General features: G+C 38.7%; 1 protein-coding gene across 2 annotated transcripts in view; it reads right to left on the reverse strand.

Annotated features, from left to right (window-relative positions):
- The window catches only part of MAPK8 (mitogen-activated protein kinase 8), a 49,991-nt gene extending 38,670 nt beyond the window's left edge, over positions 1 to 11,321 (reverse strand). For both annotated transcript variants that reach the window (XM_086616617.1, XM_086616618.1), the window contains exon 1: positions 11,283 to 11,321. The gene's annotated coding sequence lies outside the window, so the exon portion shown is untranslated. The remainder of the gene's footprint in view (positions 1 to 11,282) is intronic.
- Positions 11,322 to 27,760: the final 16,439 nt, after the last annotated feature.

A 27,760-nucleotide genomic window follows, 5' to 3' on the forward strand; every position in this document is an offset into this window, starting at 1 on the left:
ATATAATTTCTGCTGCTTCTAAAACATTTGTTTTGTTTAATATTGAATCAAGTTCAGCTGAGAATTGAATTCCTTACAGTCAGATACCTTGCACAAGCAGGAAAATGAAGAACCAAGTAACAAATGCACACACATGGTAAATTATTTACAACCGACATAAGTTTTGCAGTGATTCTCTTCTCAAAATAGGTATTTTTCTGCTTTTTATCAACAAAGCTCTCATTGAGAGAATCTCAGTTAATCCACCTTCCTACTCCTGCACCTCAGTTTCTCTACATTCTAAAATTTTGCCACATACTACCAGCCTATAAGCTACAGCCCTTCCACTGAAAAAAATACTAGCATAAAGTAGTCATTCATGGAGAGGTAAGGTACTGTTTGTTAATGGCACAGAGACAATGAAAGAGATCGTCACAAAGCACAGGAAAAAAACCCACATGGGTCTGCATGTTTCTATTTATCTTCTAAATACTCATATCACCTAAAACAGCCAAGCAACTAACCTCACTTCTGGCACTTTCAGTGCTGCCTAGTTTTATCTCCCCTTTATCAACCATCTCCCTCTCCTCTAAGGAATTAGGGAAGTCCTCTGGTTTTTGGCAGGGGAGATGACACTTGACATTTCATCATCATCTGTGAATATTAAACACTTACTGCTATCCAGATTTCCTGGTTTCTGGAATACATTTTTTAAAAAGCTACATAATTCTGAATATGAAGCAAACTCTAGAGAGAGCCATCAACATAAGCATTTAAAACATCCTGAAAACTGTACTAAGATTTATGAAGTTTAAGACTTACCTTAACTTTATCTGAGGCTTAGAGTTGATTTTAGTGATATTCAAATCAACTTTGGTTATCCAACTCAGCAAAAAAATGAGACAGCAGTACACACAACCTCCTAGTACTTCTCATGGTCAACTTAGTTCCTACAAGGCAAGCACTAAGTCAATACAGCTGCTCTGGAATACCAGTGCAGCCCCTCTGGGTAGTCCTCACCTGTGGCCAATAGCACTAATTTAACATACATATCCTCATCAAGTTACAAATCACTTCTGACTTAGGTTACTACAATGACACTTTGCTACTATATGGTATTCAGCACTCTTTAAGTTTCCCAGGATTTTGTACTTAGTGTTGCGATAAGGGTATATCACACAGAGATCAACACAGGAGGTTGCACAGTGAAACGATGCATTTGTAATGGAATAAACTCCAGGGTTTCTCTATCCTTAAACATTTTTTTAAGAAGTGATTAGACATGAGCAGAGATTCTTTAAGGTAAATATCTTCCTTCCTCTTTAAAGTAAGTTTCAGATTCACACGCCAGTAGGATGTAAATGAAGAGGCAGATAGGCTGCAGCATGCAATACTAAACAGCCTGTAAACCAGCATTTCTAACACTGAAGATTCTCACCTTGCCTTTCCTCTCAAATTTGTTTTTTTTTAATGGACTCCTGAACTGCGACGTCAATTCATCACAAAAAAAAAAATTAATAGGTAGCATTTTTCTAGAACAAGCATTATCAGAACAAATAGTGCTACATCTACAAAAAACCTTATCACTTCGCAAACACTCTGCTGTGCTTCTTTTCATAGGATCGTATCTCCACAGCTTCTTCAGTGTAATGTCACACGAAGCTCCACTACAGATGGTTCCATGATGAATCCTATTATCGCAATATATGAAGTAACACTTTGCCAACTGTCTCTTGCAGGTCAGTTTTGCCACACAAATCATAAACCAGAATGGCTCCATCAAAAAAACCACTCGTGTAATTCTGCAGTTTGGCAAAGAAGTTGTTATGACAGCAGATTAAAAGACTATTCTCAGCAAAACTCTCTTTTTCAGAAATAATAGGATAAGGCAAGGATCTTCCAATTCCATAATCCTTTTTCAAATAAAAGATTAGACGAAAGGACAGTAGATGGGGAGAAAATCAAGGTAAACATTTTTTACTCAGGTTTATGGCAGGGCATTATTTGTCACTCCAATTTTGTTTTTAAACAATGTTCTTAAAATCTGAATCAGTGAAAATTCAGTGAAGCAAGACTTCAAAAAGCTGTCCCATTTTAAGTACCCAATTCAATTATGTCACAAGTGTAATCTGAATGCATGGTGCTGGACCTGGAAAACAAGTTAAAAATCTCCCTTAAACCATAATCCTGCCAAATGACTGGGACTACTGCATTTGAAGGAATACTATTTCATATTGCTTTATATACCTCCTATTTGTGCAGAATCATATGTCACGGACAATTCAACTTACTCAAGTACTTGAAAAAGCCTAACTGCAATCTAACTTGAAATTCACAAGAAGAACAATGCAATCCCAGGTTGGAAGGGACCTCAAGGATGATCTGGTCCAACCTTTCTTTGCAAAAGCAAATAAATTATTAATCTTGGCACTATATTGTTTCAGCTAACTACCTAAGGGACTGTTACTTTTAACCATATCACAAAAGTTCGCCTGCATATGCTAGTCCTCTGGCCACCCAATGACAGCTGGCAAAGAGGCAATATAGATTGAACAGGTCAACCATCAGCAAAGTAAACCAGTAAATATGATGCAGAGTACTTCAGTGAGATCTGCACAAGGTCAGAGGGGAAATCCCATTCCAGGATTACTCTAGGATAGGAGGAAATGCTTGTTCTTTAACCTCTTGTAGGGAAAGATGAAGCATATGGAAGCAAAATGTTTCAGCAGAAGAAACAGATCAAAAGATTCCCTGATGCTTCGAAAAGACACAAGCAAACAAAAGATATCAATACTCATTAAGTACCAGTGATGAAGAGGACAATAGCTACAGAACATTAGTGGAAGCAGGGAGTTGCATAACAGCTGGGGAAAATCGTTTTCAGAATGTTTTAAAACTACATTTAAGAATCACATCAATAGTTCCACAAAAAAAACCCAAAACCAAAACATTTTAACTTTAAATCCCAGTTACAAAAACTTAGAATCCAATTATGAACGTGCTACTTTCACTAATTCATGCATTTATCTGTTAAGTAGAAGCAAATTAATGTGCTAGGAAATCCTGTCTAAAATATTTGGCATAAAATACCTCTGTAATAAGAGCTTTAGTATGGAACAAAAAACTCCGAAACATATTACAACTGCAATACTGACAATTCCTTCCCAGATACCTCCTGTAATGCAGTACAGTGCTTAGCACAATAATTTACTGGGGGTGGGATGGGAAAGAAGGCAGTACATTTCAAAATAAAGGCTTTACTTTTCTAGGTAGCTTGTAGGAAACTCCAGCAATCCACAGGATTCCTTACTAATAGCAATAGTCTGTTCTGTTGTCCCATTTCTTTTAAACTTCAGTAGTGCCTAATGCTTTGTCCCAGCAAAAAATTCCTAAGATAGAAGTTCCCAAACTAGGAAGAGCTTGAGAATTCCCATTCTTTAAACAAGGAAAAAATAAAACCAAACAGCTTCAGAAACACCACTGTTCACGACACGCTAGTGGCTATGCACACTAAGAGTTGTGATGAGAAAATTTCTCAGGAAAAGTAGGAAGAACTTCAATAAAACCAATAGAGGAGAATACAGTAGTTCCAGTCATACCAAGATTTTCTGATTTCCCCACAATGCCATGCTAACATTAATGAAAACCTTTCATCTCCCACATAAGCATACTAGAAACTGAACTGTCTTTTATTCCCTGTCTTGACAGACAAGTGCCACAAGAATCCTGCCATGCTTTGACTTAAAGAACAGCAAAAGAAACCTTAGCTATCATTCAACAAGGAGGAGCTTTGCATTGCAGCAACCATGCAAATGGAAGTCACTCGCTGTTGGAAAGCTTCACTACTCATTAAACGAGCCACAGCCCCACACAAGGACCGTCCTGTTACTGTATCCTGAGTATTCACTTTTGGCATTAAATGAAACAAGTGAACTTAGCCCACACTGTTCTAATAAAGCTTTTTAGGGTATCATATTACTACTCTTCCTACTCTGAAGGTGACCAGGATGATTCTTAGCATCCAAACCATATACACAATGAACAATCAAGAATTCATCAAGATTTTTGCTGATCGGCATGGCAACCATGGCATTTACTTTTACTGTTTCCATAGCAAAATTTAAGATTAGGATTACATGCTAGAAACTATGTTCATATTTTTATACTGAAGAATAGCTACTGAAGTAGCTACATAGCTACTGAAGAATACATCCAGGGCTTGTAAGGATGTGCTTTTCCCAGTGAACCCTATCTTGGATTCACGTATGAGCAGCTGTATTCACGTATTTGACTACCTACAGGTTCAATCCAGGAGAGGTGCTTCCTGAAGTGGCAAAACAGCCACTCTGAGTTGTAACTTTCTATTGTGCTCGCCTCCCTTTCCCTAAGATTTTACATTAATTATACGGACAAATACGTATGAATTAACAGTACCAAATCCTGAGGCAGCACAAGCATTTAGGACACAGAAGGATTTATGGACCTGCCACAGCTCTTTTCTTTCTCCTAGCTGCTATCAGGCCTACCACCTCCCCGCTGTCATGAACTGCTACTGTGATCAATCAGAAATCAGAGCTGGTTTGCTCCACGAAGCCACTTCCTGGAGTAACCGTGCTCCAGCTAAGCGTAAGGAATCATCGCTCACCCAGCAGAAGATTAAAGCCTTGCAGCAACAGCTGCCAATATGCTCCTCCACTACAGAAAGCAAGACCTGGACAACCTTCAGCTGGCTACCACGCTGCTTACTGTAGGCTATTCCTTTGGAGGAATGTGTTCATCACAGGCATGATAGGTATCATAACCTTTTTTGTCCTTTATGCTAGCCTGCAAGCACTTCTGGCCTAGTCAGCTAGAAAGTTCAAGGCAGGACAGAAAAATGCCAATATCACCACCACCACCAGACTCAAAAGAAGATGCTTATCACATCTCACTACTTTTTTCTCCACAACTTTCAACATAGTTCTGAGTAGCCTTGTTTATCTACATCCTCATGCCTTTGTTTTGCCAATTTCCTCATGATACTTTGAAAATAAAATTTTTAAAATCTACTAAGAGTAGAATCATAATAAAGCTTGAAAGCAACCTCTAGAGAACACCTACCTGCTCAAAACAGGTAGAACTTTAAATTTCTATGTGTATCAGGCTGCTCTGGACCCATGAATGGAGAGCCTGTGGCCCTCGTGGGCTCTTGGCACAGAACTCGTCCACTCTCACGCATCAAAGCATTGCCTTTATGTCTTATTGAAATTTCCATTCTTATAGCTTGTGACCATTGTCTCTTGTCTTTTCACTGTGCCCTTCTGCAGGGAAATCTGGCTCCACCATCTCTAAAACCCCTTGCTTAAAGACGGTTAAATAGAGCAGTTGCATTTTGCCTTAACCTTCTCTTCCTCAGACTGCAAGTCCTTTCCCTCCTCTACTCCCAGGTGCTCCAGCCCCCAACCATCTGAGCAACCCAGCACTGGACTCCCTCCAGTTTGTCTCTCTCACACGAGGCATACATATGTGAAATCTACTGGGCAGTACTGCAGCTGGAGCTTCACTTCTGCCCCACAGATGGGAACATTTCCTTCCCTGTATCCTATGGCTTAGTAAGTAATTAGCCTTGAGGGCTACAGAAGCACAGCTGCTGAATCCTGGTCAGCTTTTCATTCATCGGGAGCCCCAGGTCCCCTTCTACGAGTTGCTGCCCAGTCAGCAGCTCCCAGCAATCAACAGCAGAAGGATCACTTTCATTTTACGCACCTACGTGCATATAGACACACGCACTCACAGAGCTGGGCACCTCCATGTCTTTGGGATCACAGTGAGAAATATAATACCTAATGTTCATTCTTCTTGTTTCATGACAAGGAAAACAAGAGACTGGAGACATTTCAGGGTTTGTTCAGCAGACTTAGATACAAGGTAAACGTTTAAAGAATGAATGGATACAGACTACAATGAAGGGAATACACATTGTAGCCATAGGTTGTAGTTAGAAGAGTAAATATTGGATTAAGACATTTTCCTGCATGCTTTTAAGAACTGTCATTAAAAATAATAAAAACAACAACTTAGTACAATGTCAATATAATTAAGTAAATGGAGGCTGTCAGAGTTGTGGTGTTTTGGGGTTTTTTGAATCCTCAAAATCTATAATTACAGTGAATAAGCTTTCCAGCTGCACTGTAGAATTAACGTTTGCCCTTTTTGTTTATTTGAAGTGTATACACATATGAACACATATACAGTATTTGCTTTGTTTGCAACACAAATGACCATTAAGTTAAAGTATATTTTCTGCCAGTCACCATTTTAGCATTAGACTACAATATCCAATCAAGAATGATTAATAAGCCATTCCGCCTGTTCACACATCAAGCAGCATTTATCCAACAATTAAAGTGACAATATGGGCAGCAGCTATGAGGTTTATTTTAGCATCAAGCTTACAGGCAACCAATTTGCACAGAAGAACCAAGGATTAGTTTGTAATCACTTAAGAGAAAAAAATGTCTAAAGTTAAAAAGAAATGTGTTGCTATTAATTATAAGCTTGGTACACCAAGATCATTATCTCTTCACACATAAATAAAAGAAAAATGCAGGCCTTAGAAAACCTTACAAAATATTTTATAAAATAAATAACAGTTAAGGTAACAGTACTATATAAACAGCTGGTTGAGCAGTTCTCCACGTTGATCTGGTTCAACATCAGGAATGGATCTCCTTCCCACAGTTTGATGTCATTATATCCAGTCTCTTGGATGAGTTCTCACCCAAGGCCTTTGTAAAATAAATAGCAAAAGCAAACTGCTATTCACTGTTGGTTATATGATAAGATGGAGTATTTCTAATGCTACACAGATGGAAGAGTCTTCCAGCTCACAAAAGGAGCCTTGTTGCAGCGTCCTTGGTGAGTTCCCCAAGTTGATACAAAGTTTACATCAAGGAAATCTTAAGTTAGATTTTGTACGTATCTAGTAATTCTGGTTGGGTTTTATTTAGTTTTTCATTAATCAGTTCTTCAAATTCAAGCAGTAATTCCCCTTAATTAAATGGTATATCATACACAGCTACACTTATTGCTACTTACTTGAAATTTATGGGAAGTAAATGTATTGGCAGTATACTCCAATTGCCACCAAGTAATCATGAATTTCTCAGCACCATTTTGAAATGCTTCTAAGACAGTATATTTCTTTAAAATGTCAATCACTGTTCACTAAGAAGGCTACAGTTTTGCCACAGGACAAACTTTTACAGATGACTTATTGGGAAAATTCCATTCAGGATTTGGTAAATAAAAAACAACTTGGGAAACTGCTCAGTGACCTACATCTGGAGTCCTACATTTTGACTAAGAGAAAAGAAGTGTTGGGTATTTCAAGCTTTTTTTTTTCCTGATATAATATGCTGGGAAAATCTATAGTAAGGGAAGTTTTGAACACTGAACTAAAAAGCTGTCCCTTCCAAGCAGAATAATCTAAAAGATAAATGCTACATACTTTTTAAGTGCCACAAAACATAAATGAGCATTTGCATTCCTAAAAAAAGTTAGTTTTTCTTTTCATTGTAAGTTAACATTCAAAACTGGATTACATGAGCACTAAATAAAGCACAGCCTCACCAGGAAAGCATTTCTTCACAAACAGCATTTAAAGAAAGCTGCAAACAAACAGTTATCACAGCACTATGAGGATGAATCTTCTGCCTCACTACCTTGCCTCAGTCAAATACTTCCAGATGGTTTTACGTAAGGACTCCTAATGACACTACACATACACTTTGAAATGATTAATACAGCTACGTGTGGAAGAGGATGTCCATCCACAGTAAGTTACTGACTCATAACTTCTAGATCAACATTCATTACCAAGTGGGTACTCATCCCCAATCCATTTTGGTTCTACAGCATGTTCAAGAAACCAAAATAAACCCTTGTTCTTTCTTCAGTAACAGCAGCCGAAGACCAAGTCTGCAAACAGATCTTGAAAGAAGCACTTATCAGCTTAAAAGAGGTTTGCCCACTTCAACGACATTATTCTTTCAGCAGCCACTACTTGATTTGTAAATATCTTTGTGCATATGCATGATTGATAGCAATCCCCACCTAAGTAGCCTCCTTGTCTTCCAACCTTGCAATGGCATAGTTGTTTGTTCAGACGCATAAGTGAACTAATCAGTCTGAAAAACAGTCCAAGAGGAAGACTTTTTTTTTTTTAGCTGGATCAGTTAGCTCCTTGATCTATTTTGCCACACAGCAGCTAGCAAGAAGGAACAGCAGGTAAGAGAGAATGCTTAAGCAAGCTACACACCAAACGTGAAACTATGGTGTGATGTTATAGAATATAAACACTTATAATTGCTCTGAAAACTCACAGGCTTTTATCCACCAAGTGTCTTCCACTGACACTAAAGTCACTGTTAAAAAGAATGCACGCAAACAAAAGTGACTATTTCTGTCTTTTCATACAAATACACCTTGTAATGGAGCAATGAATGTCTCTTTAAACATAGCTCATCTTTTCATAAGGATAGCCAGAAAGGGCCTTTATTAAACTTAAATGTGAATTTTCATCCCCATTTAAAAAAAGGGGATTCTTGAAAACTTGAGAACTAGATGTTCAGATTCTTAAATCAAAGTAAGAATTGTTTTTCAAGATCCATGTCCAAACTGTGGTGAATTTCAAAGCAGGCAAACAAGATAAGGAGTCTCAATTGCATTTAAAAAGCTTTGAAAAGCCAAAAGATCTTTCCATAACATAAACAGAAGCCTGTTTCTGCAGGTTTTGAATTAAGGACTAAGGGTTTTTTTAAAGGAAACATTTACAGCAACAAAATAAACTTAGCATTTATTAAAAAACTTACAATCAAAACCACATTAGTCTAATTTGCAAAGTGATACAGCAATAAACATACATACATATTAAAAATATACAGTGAAACTATATATACACAGAGAACTTTTTTCCAAGGGGGGGTGGGCGGAAAATGAATTTTAAGAAACAGCACGTCATACTTTTCAGCAGACTATCAAGAAGGACATTTGTATTTGTTCAGAAGACTGGATCAATCCTCAACAACGAGGAGCTAAGCATGTACTTTCGAGGCATCTTTTAAACAAAAAGCATTCAAACAATTTAGGCAGTTGAGGAAGGATGAAAAGAAACAAAAAACACATATACAGTAAACAAATAAGCAAGTAGCATTATAATCTCAAATATTATCCTACTAGCTCACAGTCTACAAAAATAAACAAACAAAACATGAAATAAACACATTGATTCATTCCAGATGAGTAGCAGGCAAAAAAATTCATTAAAATCGCCACACACCTGTTTATTCCCTAATATTTGCATAACAATTCACCAATATAACAAGTTGACCTAAAGCCTTTACAAAGGATTATACTTGCAACTCCTATAAAGCCAGTAAAGGCTTTGGTCCCTCAAGAGCAGGGTTAAAAGTTAAAACACAAAAAACACATACAAGAGGCAACTCTACTTCTGTCTAGAACAAGCAGTCCAAAACTGTAGGACTCAGAACCATACCACATCATCTTACTAACGCTTCTAAGTCTCCATGAAGTATATGGTAGCCCACAAGATTACTTTGAGTGCTTATACGAGCCAAGAGTCCAAAGAGCTGGGGAAATTCTACATTGGAAGACACTGTAAAAATTCCTTTTTCAGAGTGATGACAAAACTTCATACACCCTCCGCAACTCTGGAATAGACTGGTCCAGATGTTTCTCCTCCCCTTCTCCTACCATACTTTTGCCCAGCTAGCCCTGAAAACCGTCAAGATCTGACAGGCAGCCTGCAATTTGTCTGCTCCCTGCACTGGTATCACACATTCTGCAGAACATTCCTGCATCCTACTATCAAACTGGTCTATGTTACACATCTTTGAATCAAGTAGGGGAAAAAGACAAGACGGCTGACCCCACAGAGAGATCAAAGTAGTATACTATTTGAAATTCAACATATTTTTCTTAACTACTATTAGAAGAACCAAGAATTTCACCTTATTATATACAAGGAACGCTCAAGTAAGTCAGCAAACTCACTTTGACAGTAACCTTAACTAGGTTTGGCCTGATTTCACGCTACAGTTTAAACCATTTCCAAGTTATCTAATACACTGATATACCGTCATATACTATTCTGCCCTAGAAGTGCATTTGTCGGCATCTCTAGAAGTGAGACCATCACTGGTTAAGTCTCCACACCTGTAAGTGAAACCCAGCTGCAAAGAGTAAGCTTGCTCAATTCCACACGCGCATGCCCTAGGGCAAGTAACACTCTCCTTTCCCGAACAAGTGTAACACCCTTTGTGTTTATATTATCAGATAGGCCAAAGCATGTAGGATTTTTCGATTGTCTGAAAGGCTTCTGCAAGCCTGTTCTGTACAACACTGAAATTCAAAAACATGCTATATGCTCAAAACCATTATTGCAGCTAGGGAAGGAGCAGGAAAATACAGAACCAAGTAGGATTTGTATTTGTAGGTTATTAACAGTGCTCAGGTCAAACTTCACTGATGGAACCACTCCAGACAGAAAGGCACAAAGAAACAGGCTTTGTGAGTAAAACTGGATGCTGATAACGACACAGAGAAACCAAAGAGCAAAAGAAAATCTGAAAAGAGACAGATCACTCCTTTTGCAAGAATTAAAAGGCAAAAGAATCAAAGACACTGCCGGACTCCTCCAAATCCCTAAATCTGGAGCAGTTACATTATCCCAGAGGAGTATTTTTTGCTTTAAGAGACGTTTTTAAGAGCAAGGTCATGGAAGTTGACCACGGAGGTGGCTCACTCACTCACTCGCAGGGCTGCACTCCCACCTCCGCGACCGCAGACCCTTCCTTCCCCGGAGGCCGACCGGGCTGGAAGAGACGCCAGCCCGGCCTGCCGGGGTGCCCCCCGCTCCCAGGAGGAGGAGGAGGAGGAGGAGGAGCCCCGCGCCGAGCCTCCTGCCACACCAACAAAGAGGCCCCCGCCATTATCCGCCGAGACACCTCCAGCCCCCCCAGCCCCGAGCAGACACGGAAGGTCACCGGACCGGAGAGCCCCACACCGCCGCCCGCCTCCGGGCAAGGACACGGGCCGCCCCCGGCTCCCTCCCCGCCCGCTGCCCCGCCGAAACGTAAACAAAGCGGCCGGGCCCAGCCCCCGCCCCCGCGGCGCGGCCGCTCGCCCGCCCGCGCACCGCGCTGCGCCGTACCCCGCCTCGCTGCACGCCGGCTCGGCCCCGCTCCCCCCACCGCCGACCGCCGCTCCAACGGGGCCGCAGCCCCCCCCCGCGCCGCACTCACCGCCGACCGCCCGCTTCGGCCGCTGAGTAATGAGCCGGAGCCGGGCCGGGCCGCGCACACGCACCGCGCTCCGCCCGCCCGCCGCGGCTGCGGCTGCGGCTGCCCGCCCCTCCGCTCGCCCCGCCCCTCCCGGCCCCTGCTCCGGGGCTCCGCGCCGCCGCTGCCCGCCTCCCCGCCACCGGCCCCGCACCGGCGCTGCCCTTCACCGCGGCGCCGCCTCGCCCGAGGGCGTCGGTGCCGCCGCCGCGGCGGGTCTCTCCCGCCCCGACCAGCTCCCTGCGGAGGCTGCGGAGCCCGAGCCGCCCGCGGGCCTGTGCATCCCTGCTTGGCACCGGCATGGCTCGCGCTGCTCCGCACCCTTTCCTCTGGAGCAGTTCCTTTCCTGAATTACGCCCCTTAGGCAGGGCTCCCTTCCTGCTGGGGCTTTCATAAAAAAAGGGTCTTTGCCTTCACGCTCTCCGCCAGTGCTTTGGCACCCAGCCGTCGCACTCTGGCAGCAGATTTTCGGCTGCTCCTAGACATCTTTCACGGCCTTGGCAGCTCCAGGCTTCCCGTTGCATGCCTGGCATGGCAGCGCTTTATCTCATTATTGGGTGTCTGGAGCGTTGTAACGTTTTCTTGTTCTGTATCTGGTTTGGCACTAGTTTTCCTCTAAATCTTCAATGCCTCTTTGTGGGATTTTGAGTTATTCATTACCATTGCCTTTGGCTCTTGGCACCTGACGTGAGTACTCTCTCCTTGCTTTTTCAATATTTTGTTTGGTATATCATTCATTGTCTCTTTTTTTCTTTTTCTTTTTTTCTTTTTTCCCAGGAATGTCCCTGCTTAGAGGTGAAAGGAGGCCCTTCAGTGCCTTGAAGCCATGTCAGTGTGGTCGAAACAAGCCTTTGTATATTTTTACTACATAGTACAAAAAAGGCCTTATGAGTGATATTTAAAAATATATAAAATTTACCAGTTAGGCACAGGGCGCTGTAAAAATGGACATTTCGCGTTTAATTCATTGTCAAACATTTGAGTGGCCTATGCCACATTTTTGAAGATGCCAAAGATTATATGTTGCTGCCAGCAGCTTTATCCATCTGTAGTAAGCATGGATTTTTACATAGTAAAGGTGGTGCTTCAGAATATTCCAGTTTTGCCCACTATGTTGGTGTCAAAAGCTTCACTTCCATAAGGCTGTCCATATACTACTCATATGCCCATTTTAGTGAGATCTCTGCACTCTCTGCCCTTAAAATTCTCACTTAATTTAAGCAAAACCATTTTCACTCCATATGTTAGAAATGGTTCTTTTACAGACCCTCACAGACAGATATATGATGCTTCTTTTATATCTATACAAAAAAAAAACCCCAAAACTATTGCTCAGACTCCATCCCCAGTCCTCTTTAGATGCCACTGGGCTCTAAGCATGTTTCTAAGACACACCTCCCACCTCCCCTCTGATCATTTCTGTGGCACAGCCCCAGAAATGAATTAGCCAGTTTTAAGCTTTGAGACTTTTTCTTCTTGCAGTATGTTAGATCACATTCAGATATTGCATTCCCTTCCATGTTTATGTATACCAAAGGCAAAGCTCAGCTGGCAGAAGGGGCAATATGAATCTCCAAAATACACTACAGGTGAAACTTAATCTGGGTAGGTCATATTCATCTTCACTAGCAGATTAAACTGGCTCTGCTGATTTTGGCTGATGCAGGTCATGGCACCTATTGGCAAACAGACCTCCAGTATTAACCTCTGGTCTCCTCTGCACAGCAAGAAACAGGTGAAGTGACATCATGTTCGGACAGTTCAGTTATATGCAACAAGACCCATGGGCTTACAGATCACTGATGTTACTCCTAATCTTTTTTGGGACAGTTACTGTTCCTGATCATCCCCTTTGAAGTAAGACTGCATTGAGATTTGCAAGCGGAGAAGGACAACAGTCCCTTTGAAGTATAAAATGGTGTTTGCTTAGGATCCAGATTTGTCACATTTCTTTTTCAGGGCATAATCAAATTCTCATTAAGATTTTATAGTTTACAAAGTTGACGTTTTTAAACAGAGATGTATTTCTATGTGCCTTTTTAAAACTAGTCCTCATAACTTTGTATGCCATCAGTATGTATTGCCATGTTGCATGTAGAGCTGATAAGCAACAGAAAAAACGATGCAGAAGTTACACAAAAAGATTAGATTGGTGGTGTTGCAAAGCATGATGAAGGAGCATTATATATTTTAATTGGGGCTCCAAATATAAAGATTTTATGAAGGAAAACTGTGACAGGAAGGTAAGAATTTCATACCATAAATTTGCTACCTAACAGTATAATGGTTTAAAAAATAAAGATATGATAGATAGGCTGTTCCTGTACAGCATGCAAGATTTACAAGACATTGAAATACCATTCTAGGTAAGGACAAAGGTTTCTTTGATTGTGTGTATAATTGATTTTTCAAAACCAAGTCCCTATATAAGAAAATAAAACTTTGAGAATGTCATTGAGCATCACTATAGTATTGTTTTCGAAACTGATTTGCAGAAGTATTTTCTTACAAGTATAATGGCCATACTCATATATTGCATATGTCTGGGTGGAAACTGTTTTCTGGATTGTCCTGACTGATACCCAAGAAAATACAAAACTAAAGTCCTGATATCCATGAAAGCAAACAGATATTTTGCAACGGACTTCAACAAAACCATAATTTCTCTCTGGACCTCTTAACAGATTAGAAGGATACAGTAGAGAGCGAGAGTATGGATGTTACAATAGAACATATAGGCAAGCAGACAGGGGATTCGTATTTGTTCATAAAGGATCAGTAGCAGAAGAAAAGATTTGCAGGACAATATAACAACACAGTTTTGGTGTCTATGTAGCATTACTCTTGGATTTAGACTGATGCTTAAAATAAGCAGTTGTTGAGTGTTTAATAAATATTTTGATTATCAAAGTGCCAGTAAAATCTGAATTATGTCAAAATACTGCAAGCTTTCTCTCCCATACCATAGTATACTGGTATAAACATCATATTAAAACGTCTGGATTCAGCAGTCATGAAATTACATCTAAAATGTAGTTTTGTCATTTTTTAATATTTTCATTAAGTTCTTATCAATTACCGCACTCTTGGTAGTAAACACAGTTTTAACATATTGATGTTTATAAACTGCAAAGCAAACAATTCAGGCTGCAATCTTTGGAATCAAAGAAACAGATCTGAGTATCTGACCCGAATTTTGATGTACAAAAATCAAAATGTCAAAAATTAGAAACTATAACATAAAATAACAGTCCCAAAGATATATCGAATAGTCATTTTTTTCCCACAAAACATCCATAGTAAAGAGTAATGATTCCATTTTTCCACCAAAATGGATTAGCATAATACATATAGTAACTCAATACGCTTCAGCTGAGTGGGACTGTAGTGAACATATACAAGATGGTAACAACCTTGAACCATAATAGCTGTTTTACAAGTAAATGTCTAATTATGCCTACAGTCATTTTTAGACAAGCTGAAAATAGAAACAAGATATTTTAGGCAGGAGTTGTAACTTCAAGATACCAACATTTAGACAAAGAACTGCATGTACTGATTTTTTAAAAATCTTTTTAGCTATGTATTTATAAATATTTCTTTGCAAGAATGGACCATCTAACCTTTCTTTTCTAAAGCAATCTTCAATAGATTGTACTGCCAAAAATTGAATTTCATGGGACTTCTCAGGCTGATCCACCTGTGTAAATATGCAGCCACTGTAATTCTATCACTTATTTATTTTAAACATTTATATATCATCATCACATAGGCATCTATGTACCTCGCAGCAGCGAGAGCTGCCTTCTGGAGTTAACCAAATTAACAAACTCTCTCCTCACATCACTAATTATTTCATCAAGAAGAGATCAACGGGAATTGTGGATATTCAGGGGGACCAGTTTTTCCATGCTAAGGCCTGATAAGTCACAGCCAGGATCAACATCCTGGTCCTTTTATGAAAACATATTTGTTTTCATATCATTTGAATATCATTTGCTAAGGGAGATATATATGGAAAGAAAACCCAGACTTTGAAACATTTTAGAAAATTCCAGAAGTAATACAAATGTTTATGTGAAATAAACAAAGCAGTTTGGTAATATGTTTTTTCTCAAACATTTTTTTACCATTGTTTGTGGCACAGAAGCTGCGTTTCACATAAGAAAGTGAAATAGAAATTTGCTAGAAACTAATTACAACTAAACCCCAAATTAATTGACATATTACGCCTAAAAAAAAGGCGTACAAAGAAAAATGAACCAAAAATCACACATTCTACTTGTTGATAAATACAACTGATGTTAAAATGTTTCATTTTAATAATGAAATAGATGTAAAATAACTTAATAAAAGAAGCATTATAACAGCTAGATTTTTTATTTAATTATGTCTTGAAAAGAAGTATGAAATCAACTTCAAGTAAGTAGCTGGAGAGACCTGTAGTCCCTCTTTGAATGGAACTAGAAACAAGTCACTAGTTGCCAAATGTTTTACACTTGAATTCTGATTGTTAGCAAATAATCATGAACTGGGGTAAATATTTTTTTAGTGGTAACCAAAATGAACTGAGCACTTGCTGGCTTGAGCAAACATAGCAGAAGGCAAGCAGCCACCATGGGGCACCATGCGACAGGTTATAAATGTGAACATGAAGGTAGGGCCATGTTCATGGCTAAGGGACACTGAAGCTCAGTAAAAATGACATTTCTGTATGTCTAGTCAAGGAACTATGTATTATGAAATGTCATTAATACTATTAACTCCTTCTTTGCTGATCCTGCAAAGTTATTTCTGAGCTGCCATAATTCCATGTACAGCCAATTTATATGAATAGATATGCTGAGTAAATAGGCAGCAAAGTGTGTACAATCATTAGACATATTCAGCCAAGTGGAAATTGTGGAGAGAAGTGTAGTTTAACTATTAGAAAACAGTGTTTATGGTATCACATGCCTCATATTTCCATACACTGGTATTAACACAGCATAGGTTGTTCTTTATACTACTACTCAATTGAAATTTTGCATGGGCAAATTTAGGAAAAGTTCTTGGAGTTTGACATTATCTGAGGGCAACATTAGACAGCGGGTTCACTGGGCTGGATTGTGGCAATATATTCCACCTAAGTCACAACCAAGTTGTTGTGGTTTCTTTACTGGAGAAAGACTGATTGTAAATGTGTGCAGCTTTTCAGCTGTGGGGTTTATTTAGTTCAGCAATCTGCCAAACATACTTCTAATTTATATCTGTACCCCACTCCTGTCTTTCTGTATTACACACTGACATACCTGATCTCCCCTTTTGCACCCTTATCAACGAAGACTTTGATTTGGCTTTCTAAGAATAATTCCAGAGCAAAAGGCATTTCCAGGATTCAGAACAATGCCATAGGGACTTTTGAATCAGCTGTTTCTCCCTTGTCACTATAAGGTGATCATAGTTATAAAAGCCCCCGTACCATCCTCTGTTCATGGTTTCTGCTACATGAAATCATTCAAAGTTGACCAAAATTTAGTGACCTTACACTGAACACCACCACTGATGACTCTGGTACTGAACTCAGCGGGTACTGAAGACTAACTTTTAGTTATATTCTTTCCAACCAGTATTCAATGTTCTTCAGCCCTGAACTTGCTCAATGCATCTTTCTGATTAAAAACCAGACTTATCAGGAGTGCACGAATTCTAGTCAGTTTTTTAATTTCAACTCCTAAACGCTAACACCTCTCCCATGTTAGATAACATTTCATACATTGCCTCTGAAAAGTGCTAGGAAATGACTGCATTTCAAATTAAATTATTCAACACCAATTACCCTATATCTTGTCTAAATGCTAGTTGAATCTAGCATTCCATATAGTGATCCCAATACAAAACCTAATAACTTCTGAATTTGGTTTTGAAAAACAACCAGATGTGGAGACTGTGAGCTAAATGACAGGAAGAGCAATGTAGACAACTTAGCTTTATCTCTTTTGACTTGGTGTTTCATTATGAACTGACCAAAGCATTTTGAGTATAATTAATAGTGTGTGTTATGCCTGTACTGCACAATACCATGACTTAGCACTAAGCAAACTATATCAGGCAGGACAACTGCAATAGCAAATGATTCCCCTTGGGTGAAACTGTACCTCTTTGTGCTAGTTTGGTGCCTGCACACATCTCTGCATTGTGGAATACCACCCTGTGACCACTTATGTACACTCATTTTAGGATTTTGAAATAAAGATATATTTTGATCAATTCAGCTATTGTAGAGAAAAATTATTTTCACTCTGTAAGTAAAGTATTAATCTAATATACACAAGTATATCTGAATGTATGCAGGTTTCATTGTGGTGGCCGAGAACAAACGAAACATAACATCTCTCTTCCAAGAGAGAAAATAGATTTTTTTCCTTATGACCAGCATCCATGTCATTGCTGGGTAAAACAGCTATTTTTAATGAAACCATACATGGAGTGTACACATGGAATTCCATCATCATATTCCAGAAAACTTTAAAAAAGTTTAACTCTTTTTTTCCTCAGATTAATGGCCTGAACTTACAGTTCTTATTTAGTGAGTAACTCCATTACGATCTGAGAGCATTTGGCATTAAAGAGTGGCAGTTTATAGAATCATAGAATCATAGAATCATAGAATCATAGAATGGTTAGAGTTGGAAGGGACTTCAAAGATCATCTAGTTCCAATCCCCCTGCCATGGGCAGGGAAACCCTCCACTACACCAGGTTGCTCAACGCCTCGTCCAACCTGGCCTTGAACACTTCCAGGGATGGGGCATCTACAACTTCTCTGGGCAACCTGTTCCACTGCCTCACCACCCTCTAAGTGAAAAATTTCTTCCTTATATCTAATCAAAATCTCTCCTCTTTCAGTTTAAATCCATTGCCCTTTGTCCTGTCACTACACGCCCTTGTAAAAAGTCCCTCTCCAGCTTTCCTGTAGGCCCCCTTTAGGTACTGGAAAGCTGCTATAAGATCACCCCGGAGCCTTCTCTTCTCCAGGCTGAACAGCCCCAACTCTCTCAGCCTGTCTTCATAGCAGAGGTGCTCCAGCCCTCGGATCATCTTCATGGCCCTCCTGTTTATATCATTAATTACTTGCTTTACAGCCTATCTTCTTGTATCATAGAAAGATACATTTGAGAATGCATCATAGGAATACTGCCTGTCATTAAATTACTTATGGGATCAGCAGAGCTGCAATAAGGTATCACAAACATAAGCTACTTGTCCAATCATGTTTTATTGCTTCACATCTCAAAAACACTGTAAAAAGCAAAAGCAAATTAAAGAGATTGTATTAAAAGTGATATTTTAATTTGGTCTCATGCATTCATAGAACTTTCTACAGATTTAGAAACTCCCAGGAATTCAATCCAGCCTTTGCCAACTATTGTTCTTAAGGAAAACCAGTTATTGCCACCAGTGGTAGGTATGAGTTATCCTGCCTTCCAGCCCCCTTCAAAGACAAACTAAAAGATAAAGTCAAAACCACCTCCACTCTCAGTTTAGTGGGTTTTTTTTATTAACTTAGGAATTATTTCTTAGAGGGAAACAGGATCTTCAGATCTGCTATTAATTTGAAACTCATTTCCTGAGATAGATTCTTTCTTTCCATCTTGCTTGCATATTGGCTTCAGGGCTACTGAAATCAGACCTGGTTCTCTTGAAGATGCTTCTGTGAAATACCTCTGACTGCAAAGACCAGAACAAGATAATAGACTCAGATTCCTATATTACTTTGCTAAGCTAAATATAGATGACTGGACCAATTCCAATCTGCTTAGAAACCACATGGAGATAAATCTTTAATTTGTATGTATACTGAGGATAGGGATGCTGCATGGAAGTTCACTATGAGAAGTGGTTAGGTCCTGCTATATGACTTGAGCAGACCTAAAAAAGAAAGGAAGATTCTCTGATTTTTCTGAAGACTAAAGTGATCTCCATCTAGCTCTTACAGCTCAAGCAGTTTATGATCCACTCCACAGGCCTCTGAACTAAAAACAATTAAAACTTAACAAAAGCACTGCTAGTTTTTCTCTGTTTACCAACCTCATGCCTGACCTGTGGTTGGAGTTTTGACAGCCTGCTTGTACCACCATCAGCTGAGAAGTAAATAATAATCCTCACCTTTATGTAAACTTTAAGAGCTTCCCACACTTCAGCTTCTGTGGGATGAAAGGGCATTAATGTCAGAGAATAATTGGATTCTGACCCTTGCCAGTTCTCAGAAAGCTGGACAGAACTTAAGGGAGATCCTAAGCCTCCATCCAGCAGTTCCTTCACTGGGATAAATAGTCTTTCATCTTGTTAACCTTCTTTCATAGTGATCTAGTTACATAAACTTTGCCATAATTATGTACATGTCATCTGTATACAGTAAAGGATTCAACAGGTGAATTGACTGAATGCAAATGAAGCTCTCACGCTGTCTGTTTTGAGTTTATGAGTCTGGAATAACGCTTTGGTTCAGACCAGTCTGATGTGAGCAATTTTCTATAATGGCTGTTTTCAGTAACTATTCAGAATAGAGAAGGAATGATGGGTGAGAATTTGATTTCACAAATATGGAACTGTTGCTTACACCAACAGAACTACCACAGGTTTGCATCAGGCCCATATTTTCACGAGAAAAATGATTGAGTCTTTTCTTAAAGCAACAGAGCATAAAGTATTTAGGAACTTTGATTAGTTCATCAAATCAACGTTTCTACCTGAATATGCTCCTTTAATAGGAGCATATTCACACAATACATTATTTCTAGCAAAATGATTCAACAAGCCACATGCTCTATTAACTCCACAAACAGCATTATACACACATCTACTTAAATCAAATCTCGTAGCTACAAATGTGCCACTATGAATAACTTCATCTCTCCTCCCCGCTCATTACCTGGGAAAGGAAAAGCCACACACTTCTGTGTAGCTTTTCTCCTGCTACTATGACTGTACTGGACAATCAGGCTGAATACACCCTCAGGTGCCCCAATGCTCGGAGCTTCTTTTTATCATCAACAGCTTTTTGCTGATCTGTTGATATTTGGATCCATTAATCCAAAAAAACAAAGGGCAATTATCAGTCCCAGTGATCACAGCAAAAGGGTCAACAAATAGTCTTTACTGCATAGCTGCTAAGATTTATCAGGAAATGTTTTGCTGATTCCAAAATGTTCTGTTTGAAAAATTTCAGATGTGAGACTTTTCTACCTAGTTTTATTCCTGCCTGCGTTCCTGGCATACTGCCCTTCAGATCAGATTTATGACTTCTGGACGAAGACCAAGTTTAGAAAAAAAAAGATTTATTTTACTGCTATAAAAAAAAGGGATCAGTGAAGGGATACAAAAAGATAGGTGATGTGCCCAGTGGGAGAATACAGAAAAATGGGTGTTTTCAGTGACATTTTGGCTAAGGCAATATTGCATTTGTCAGTGTCAGGAGAGAGGGATTTGCAGCAACTCAGATGATGAAAGGCTGAATAAATTTTGCTTAAAGACAGATAAAGAAGACCATGGCTTGTAAATTTTATTCAAAAGCACATGTCAAGATCCAGATACAGTGGAAGGGTTTACTTAGGAAGAAGACCAAACTGAACACGAATCTCAGGGTATGGTCTAGGGATAACAGTAGCATCATTCACAGTGATTAAGAAAGGATAAAGGAGTGAGAAATATGGAAAAAAAGGGGAGTGGGGTGTGTTTGACGATGTTGAACTTAAATGACTAGTTGCATGAAGTTAGGCAAAGAAAGACAACCCAAGGTTTTCAGGTGGACATGAAGAGAGAAATATACAGTGGAGACATCTGTGGGGCATTGGCATAAAGATTGTGGCTGAAATTGCATTTGCAGATTACATTGCTCAGGAACAAAGTATAAGAAGAAAGAGTAAATAAATGCAGCTTTGTGCAATACTTACACAAAGCTGGAGAGAGGAAGTGAAAGATCCTCCAACTACTCCCCAGAAGAGCACTTACAGAGAACAAGAATCAGGAATGGAGGTCGTCTTAGAGTCCAAGGAAGGACAAGACATAATGAAGAACATGGCTGAGTGTCAAACAGTATGAGGACCTAGGGTAATGATGATTTCAACGTCTGATGGTAAAATAATCTCGACTTGTGTCTACCATAGACATGGACAAGAAAAGAGATGGTGGCCTGATACGAGTATTTTCTTGTCGAAGCTTTTGGCCTTTTGTATGATACCATATTTTCTGTTGTGTCATCCATTTTTTGAGGATATTCTTTAAAAATAAAATGCTTTCTGCTCTATCTGAATACTAATTATCATAAAAGTGGATGTTTGCCATTGCAATACATAGCATACATTTTGAGAATTTCTTCTGGTTTTTAATTTTTTTTTTAACACTTGGAAGTAAATGAATGAATTCAGACTTTTTGGAGGCAGGGGGATTTCTATTTAGCTCAAACCAGAATAAAGCTGTTTTGAAGATGGAATAAAACAGAATATCAAGAGAAACAGAGTTGGGAAGACTGAAGGAACAATTAATGTGAAGAGCTTATTCAATAAGTCCAACAGAACTTTCTTTTGTTTTGCTAAGTTTTTTTTTATTCACTTTCTCATGCTGAGCTCACAGGTGTCCTGCAGTATCCCATGAGCCCCCTTTGCCCTGCTCTGAGCATAGCTGCACCCTGCAATAATTAACCAGAATTTTTCAGATTGAACAATATCAAAAAAAAGATCAAATTCCCTTTTTTCAGTTGTTTTTTTCTCCCAGACAGACCTATCAAAATCTTATCTGCATTGTTTATTGAGTCTGAAGGACTTTGCTGCTCATAAAAGACACACTCACCCCCTTAGACCGTCAATCTCCGCTTTGGTGTACTGCTGCTCTCTGGATTGGCAGGGGGCTGAAAGTGACATCAGCCTACAGGGCTTTAGATCTAATGCTCCCGTGTGCGTCAGGTAATCCAATTGAGTTCTTATATGTCGACAGACCCAGAGATTTATATTGAGCCACGTCCTAAAAGCTGACTCTTATTATCTGGTGAGTGAACTACCAAAAAAAAAAAAAAAAAAAAAAAGGAAGGAGTGTAAACAGCCTGAGCAGACATGACGCTGCCCTCAACTTCAAACCAGGAGCTGCTAGGCTTGGCTTGCAAGCAAGAGAAGGAACCTTACTGTTTACTTGCTTAGCCACTTGCCAGACCACGCAGTGCTTAGTTACGAGATAGAAACAAAGCAGGAGAGAGAGAGAAAGAAAGAGAGAAGACAGAAGGAAAGAGAAAAAAGGCAAGAAACAGAAGTCCAAGCAAGTCCTGAATGTGTTTAATGTGATGTTTACAACTATGATGATCTAAATAATCAGTATTGGGCAAGAATATAGAAGATTTCAGACTATTCTGGATGCAGCATCTGTCCAACTTGTACAGGTAGGTTCTTACGTATTTCTCTTAATCTCATTATCAATTAAATAAGTATTAAAGCATTCATCTTCTTGGCTTTGCACAGCAGTATCTAATATTTACCCTGGTGGCTTTTTACGCTAAAGCTCATTTAATTTCTCTCAAGTCATTAGCTAATTCTGATTAGAAGGCTGCTTGCTTGTATGAAAAATGATATTATAGAGTTGGTCAGATTGTGATCCAGAATGTCAGTGCTCAATCCCTCCTGCTTTATTCTGGAGTTAGAAACATCCACCTATGATAGAATTTCACTCATAAAAAATCTGAGTACCTCACCCTATTTTTATTTTCTATTGAAGGCAAAAGAATACAAGGCACTAAATTGTTACTGCTCTTATGGCAGGGAGAAGTCTTCATTTATATAACATAGTTCACATGACGCTGGAAAACATGTTTAAGTATGTTATTTATTCATGGATTTATACTGAGTACTATTATTTAGGAAACGGCACTGAACTCTAAACACCAGAAGGACATGTCTCTAGTGATTACAACCTGAGACTAAAGATTCTCAATTCAGAAACTGGTTTCCCAATTTCTTCTCTACTGCTCTCTAATATGTTTTTAGGGAAGTCCCTGCATTACAGTTTGCAGCTTCTAAAATAAAAGCAGCCTTATTTTATGGAAGTTTTGGAAAATGCTTTGTAAACATTACTGATTTAGAAACTTTTAGATGGAAATTCCAGAGGAATACAAGTAATTGTAATTTACTATTTACATCTAAAGTGGATCACTAATGATAACAAACTGCATCATCCTCAGTGATGTGGTGAAAGAAGGCACTGAGACTTTCTCAGATGGTACAGCCAGTCAGCATCAAAATCAAGATCAGAAGCTTTGGATATCTCTCTACTGCAAACACAGGTCTAACTGCAACACTTTCAGGACTCAAAAACTACCTTTAGAGTACCTGCATGAGGCAAACCACAGCAGCATTGGCTATGGTAGGATTATCTGCTTGAGAAGCTCTGGAGAGACTGTGGGAAGGTTGGACAGTACATGCTAAAATCTTAGCTCATCTTTAATTTGGGATTTCATTTTTCTGTGGCTCCTGAAGAAGCTACAGTAAAGCCTGCTCAGGTTCTTTTACATGTGCTGTGGTGCTACCTTTTAACCTCATCACATCATTTGACCCTTCATTCCCAGTTCCTATGTCTGGAACAAGGCTGCCTCATTGCAGAGAATTACATAATGCCTGAAAAGCCAACAAACATGAAAGAGAAACACTACTATGGCGCTTGAGTTCTACTGTCCTACTATTTCTGGCACCACAGCAGCAGACATCATATCTTTGAAGCTAGAATGTAGATTATGCATTCAGTTCAGTTCTAGGCCACCAGTCCATTATGCTCTCTTGTAGAATAGGCCTTTAAGGAATGGTGCATGAAAAAAAAAAAAAGAATTACAGTAGTTCTCTATCACAGATAGGTATTCTGTGAGGTCCTTGGGGTTTGACATCAGCCAGGGTGGAGGTGATACGGCATATAAGCTTAGCAATAACAAACATAGCACCACTTTCTTTTGAATGCAGTTATCCAGTGAGATGTTTTTATACATTTCTACTGGAAAAATATCTATGCACGAACTGACTGCAGACATTGTAATGTTCTCTTCTGAAATTCACAGGTAGGTTCCTTTTGAAGTAAAGAAGAAATTGGAATTTGGCCCTGTAAGTCTGATTCTATAGGATGCTGAATTCTTCTACGTTTTCTTTTGGCATCAATAATATTTTGTGTCTTTGAGGAACAGTGTCCATAGATCTTGAAATAAAGCCTCATCTTTTAACACCCTAACCACTCAGCTCATGAAATTGACTACCGAGAGGTACATAACCACACTGTTCAGGAATCGGATTTCAACTCTCTCCTTCAAAGATTAGACTTTTTAAAGACTGGCCCAACCCATGAGAAGTGTATGATTTCCTAGGAATTAAATTTGGCTCTCTTCAGCAATGAAATTTCATCCCCCTTGAGTGCTGAATACTTTGCAATAGTCTGGTTAATTCTCCTATTGATCAAAGTGCATGTTTCTAGAAAGGAAATAAAGAAATTTACATCGGAGGGTGAAAAAATATTGTATAATGAAGGCTGTATCATTACAGCTATAATTTCTGTGGCATAATCTTTCCAAAGAAAACTCATGCTTTAGCAACAGGGCAACTCCCTTATTGACTTGTCAGTGTTTACATATTTGGCTCCACCTCTCTACTTTATTTCAACAGAATTTTTTAAAAACCTTTTAAGTGTTTATTCAAATTATAAACACATACATTTGCACCCCATATTTCAGAGAGTTGAATTTCATACTTAATGAGATCTCTCTGGTATGAGGAATACAGTGTATTCTCTCCAAAATTATAACAACAAGTGTACAATGAGTCAGAGTATAAAATTTGTATATGGAATATATGTGAATAAATCAGGTTATGATTTAAATGAATTTCAATCTAGATCTTTCAAAAAATGTGCTCTTTTCAGTCTCCTCTAACTTTTAATATAGCTAAAATTTATTGGTATTTTATGGACAAGTAGCATTGAAATATAGTAGATTGTACTTAAGCAAAGTAATTATCCAGCTTTTTATCCAGTTATTATTCTTACATTTCCAGGTAAAAAACCATGTTGTCATGAATGATAGCATGCATCAAGAACTGGCTTTAAATATAATAAAGGGTTACTCTACTTGCCCTAAGATACGTTATATACACAAGAAGCTCAGAGTTTAATTTAGACCTTTAAAGAAGTCTAAAGTACACAATGAGAGCATCTAATCCCCCTAGATTCTTTCCTTTTTTGTTTCTCTGAAATATTCATATAGTTATTATTAAGATATTATATTAAATTCATTTCCAATACTTTTTTTTTCTGTATTTCCCCAAAGATTATCAGTAACAGTCATTAGTTTGGTGATGGCAACAACATTACCTTAATTCAATTTTAACTACATTATAATATATTTTGAGAATTTACTTGGGTTTTCAATTTTAAATGTTATAGATGAATATTGCCTATAAAAGCAATAGATTTAGTTGTAATTTCTTAGCAAATAATTGCTATACTATTTTTTATAAGCTTAATTTGTCTTATGGAACAGTACTGTTCTTGAAAACCAAAATATAACATGAAGTATTAAACCAGAACTGTCATCAACACAATAAACGCAGTCAGATCCTATCCAAAGCTCACCATTACAGACTGAAGAGATTATCTTCTTTCCTCTGCAGCCAATTGCCTGTTACAGGTTCGTGGATTGTTATGAATCAGATGCAAAACAAAACAAAACAGGTTTAGGGTTCTCACTGACAGACAATTTGGTCCCAGCTTTCAGCTCTTCTTCAGTACCTCCTAACTACCTAGTCCTAGAGACCAACACCTCTCAAAATCTCCATGCAGTATTCCAAATTACAGGGTTTGGATTTTTTTTTTTTTTTAAAGAGGCAAACAACATGCAGCCTAGAACAACAAAAAATTGTGATCTTCATGTGACAATTGTTCATTTAAGAATATTTAGGTGTAGACACACTTGAGTGGGGCAGAATTATTTCAGTGATCCTAAACTGTCTGTAGAGACCCAGAATCAGTTTAATACATAGGTGCCATGCAATAATCTTGTGCCTCTATAAAAAGCAAACCCTATCTTCCCATTTCAATTCCAAAATGATTCTATACATCAAATATTTAATCTGTATGCATACTAGGATAATTTTCAATTTCAAAAAGGCCTCTACATTCACATTTACAACTATATAATATTTAAGTGCATAAAGGACATCAGTTAAGTATCTTCCTGCAGATACCTACTACAAAATGCAGAGATGTGATTCTGGACCTGGTTCAGGTTTATGCGGAACACTATCCCTGCCACCACAACTCAGGGAAGTCAGAGGCTGTGAGATTGATGCTCGCTGCACCTGTTTTTTCTCCACCTGTGACTACAGAAAGTGTTCTGCCTTAGTCATGTCACATGAATATACTTCTAGGCTCAGGACAGACTATTCGTAAATTCTGTAAATTTACTTTGGAATTGTCACTCATGATTTCAAAACTATAGCTCAATCAAAATGTTAATATTGGCCCTATTTTTAATCCCCCTAATTTTGTATTCTAAGTTTGATTTATTACAGAGCAAATCCTGAGAACTTTGCTTAGGGTATTTGCAATACTTGATATTAAAAAAGCATTTGTCTTGCCCTTAGTCAGATACTATTTGTGTTTTAATTTACTTCTGGTCTTCAATGAATTTTCAGTTCCTTTTGAGGAAGTTTCTGAACTCTTATGTCATAAAGAGGCAAAGATACAAATTCATCACTGGGCTACTCTTAAACATAAGCACTTCAAAGCAATGTGTTACTGTAAGTTATTAATCTTTGAGGGGTGGAACCACAGAGGAAAATCAAGAGACAGGAAAGACAGACTGATTTTATCTAGGTCAAAGTCCTCACCTGGGTGTGTTCAGAAATTACATTACTTGATACGTTAATTAACCCATCGTCCAGCATCTCACGTCAAGTAAAAGGATGCTGACTAAAAAAAGCATTTTTCTAGCTGCTTTCCATTCTAAAAGATCTTTAAGAATTAGCAAGTCTATCTTGCTAATGTCTGCCGTGGAACCCCTTTTGGCCCTTAAAATCAGTCTATTAGCCCTCTAACAACCTAGGAAAATGTCACTTCAAGTTCTCATCTTTCCTGGCATTTGATCAGCTTAGATACGAAAGCAGATTGCTCAACATCTTGTCGAATAGCACCTGAGGTCCTCTGGCTAAGTGCCTTCTTCCAAAACATTTTTTTTTCCCCACTTTATTTTGCTGCCAATGATACATTAAGTTTTGCCCTTGGCTATACTGAAGCAGGATCAGGCCCCCTTGTTTTGGTCATTTATATACAAGAGATGCTTTTAGACTGTCAGGCAGCACCTGAGGCCTAGAGGGGACTGCTAGACATAGCTAAACTAAACTAGAGTAAAACAGCTGAAAGGGACAGAAGGCTAAGAAAAATATATCT

The sequence above is a fragment of the Tauraco erythrolophus genome, chromosome 9, assembly GCF_009769465.1.
Source record: "Tauraco erythrolophus isolate bTauEry1 chromosome 9, bTauEry1.pri, whole genome shotgun sequence".
Taxonomy (NCBI): Eukaryota; Metazoa; Chordata; class Aves; order Musophagiformes; family Musophagidae; genus Tauraco; species Tauraco erythrolophus.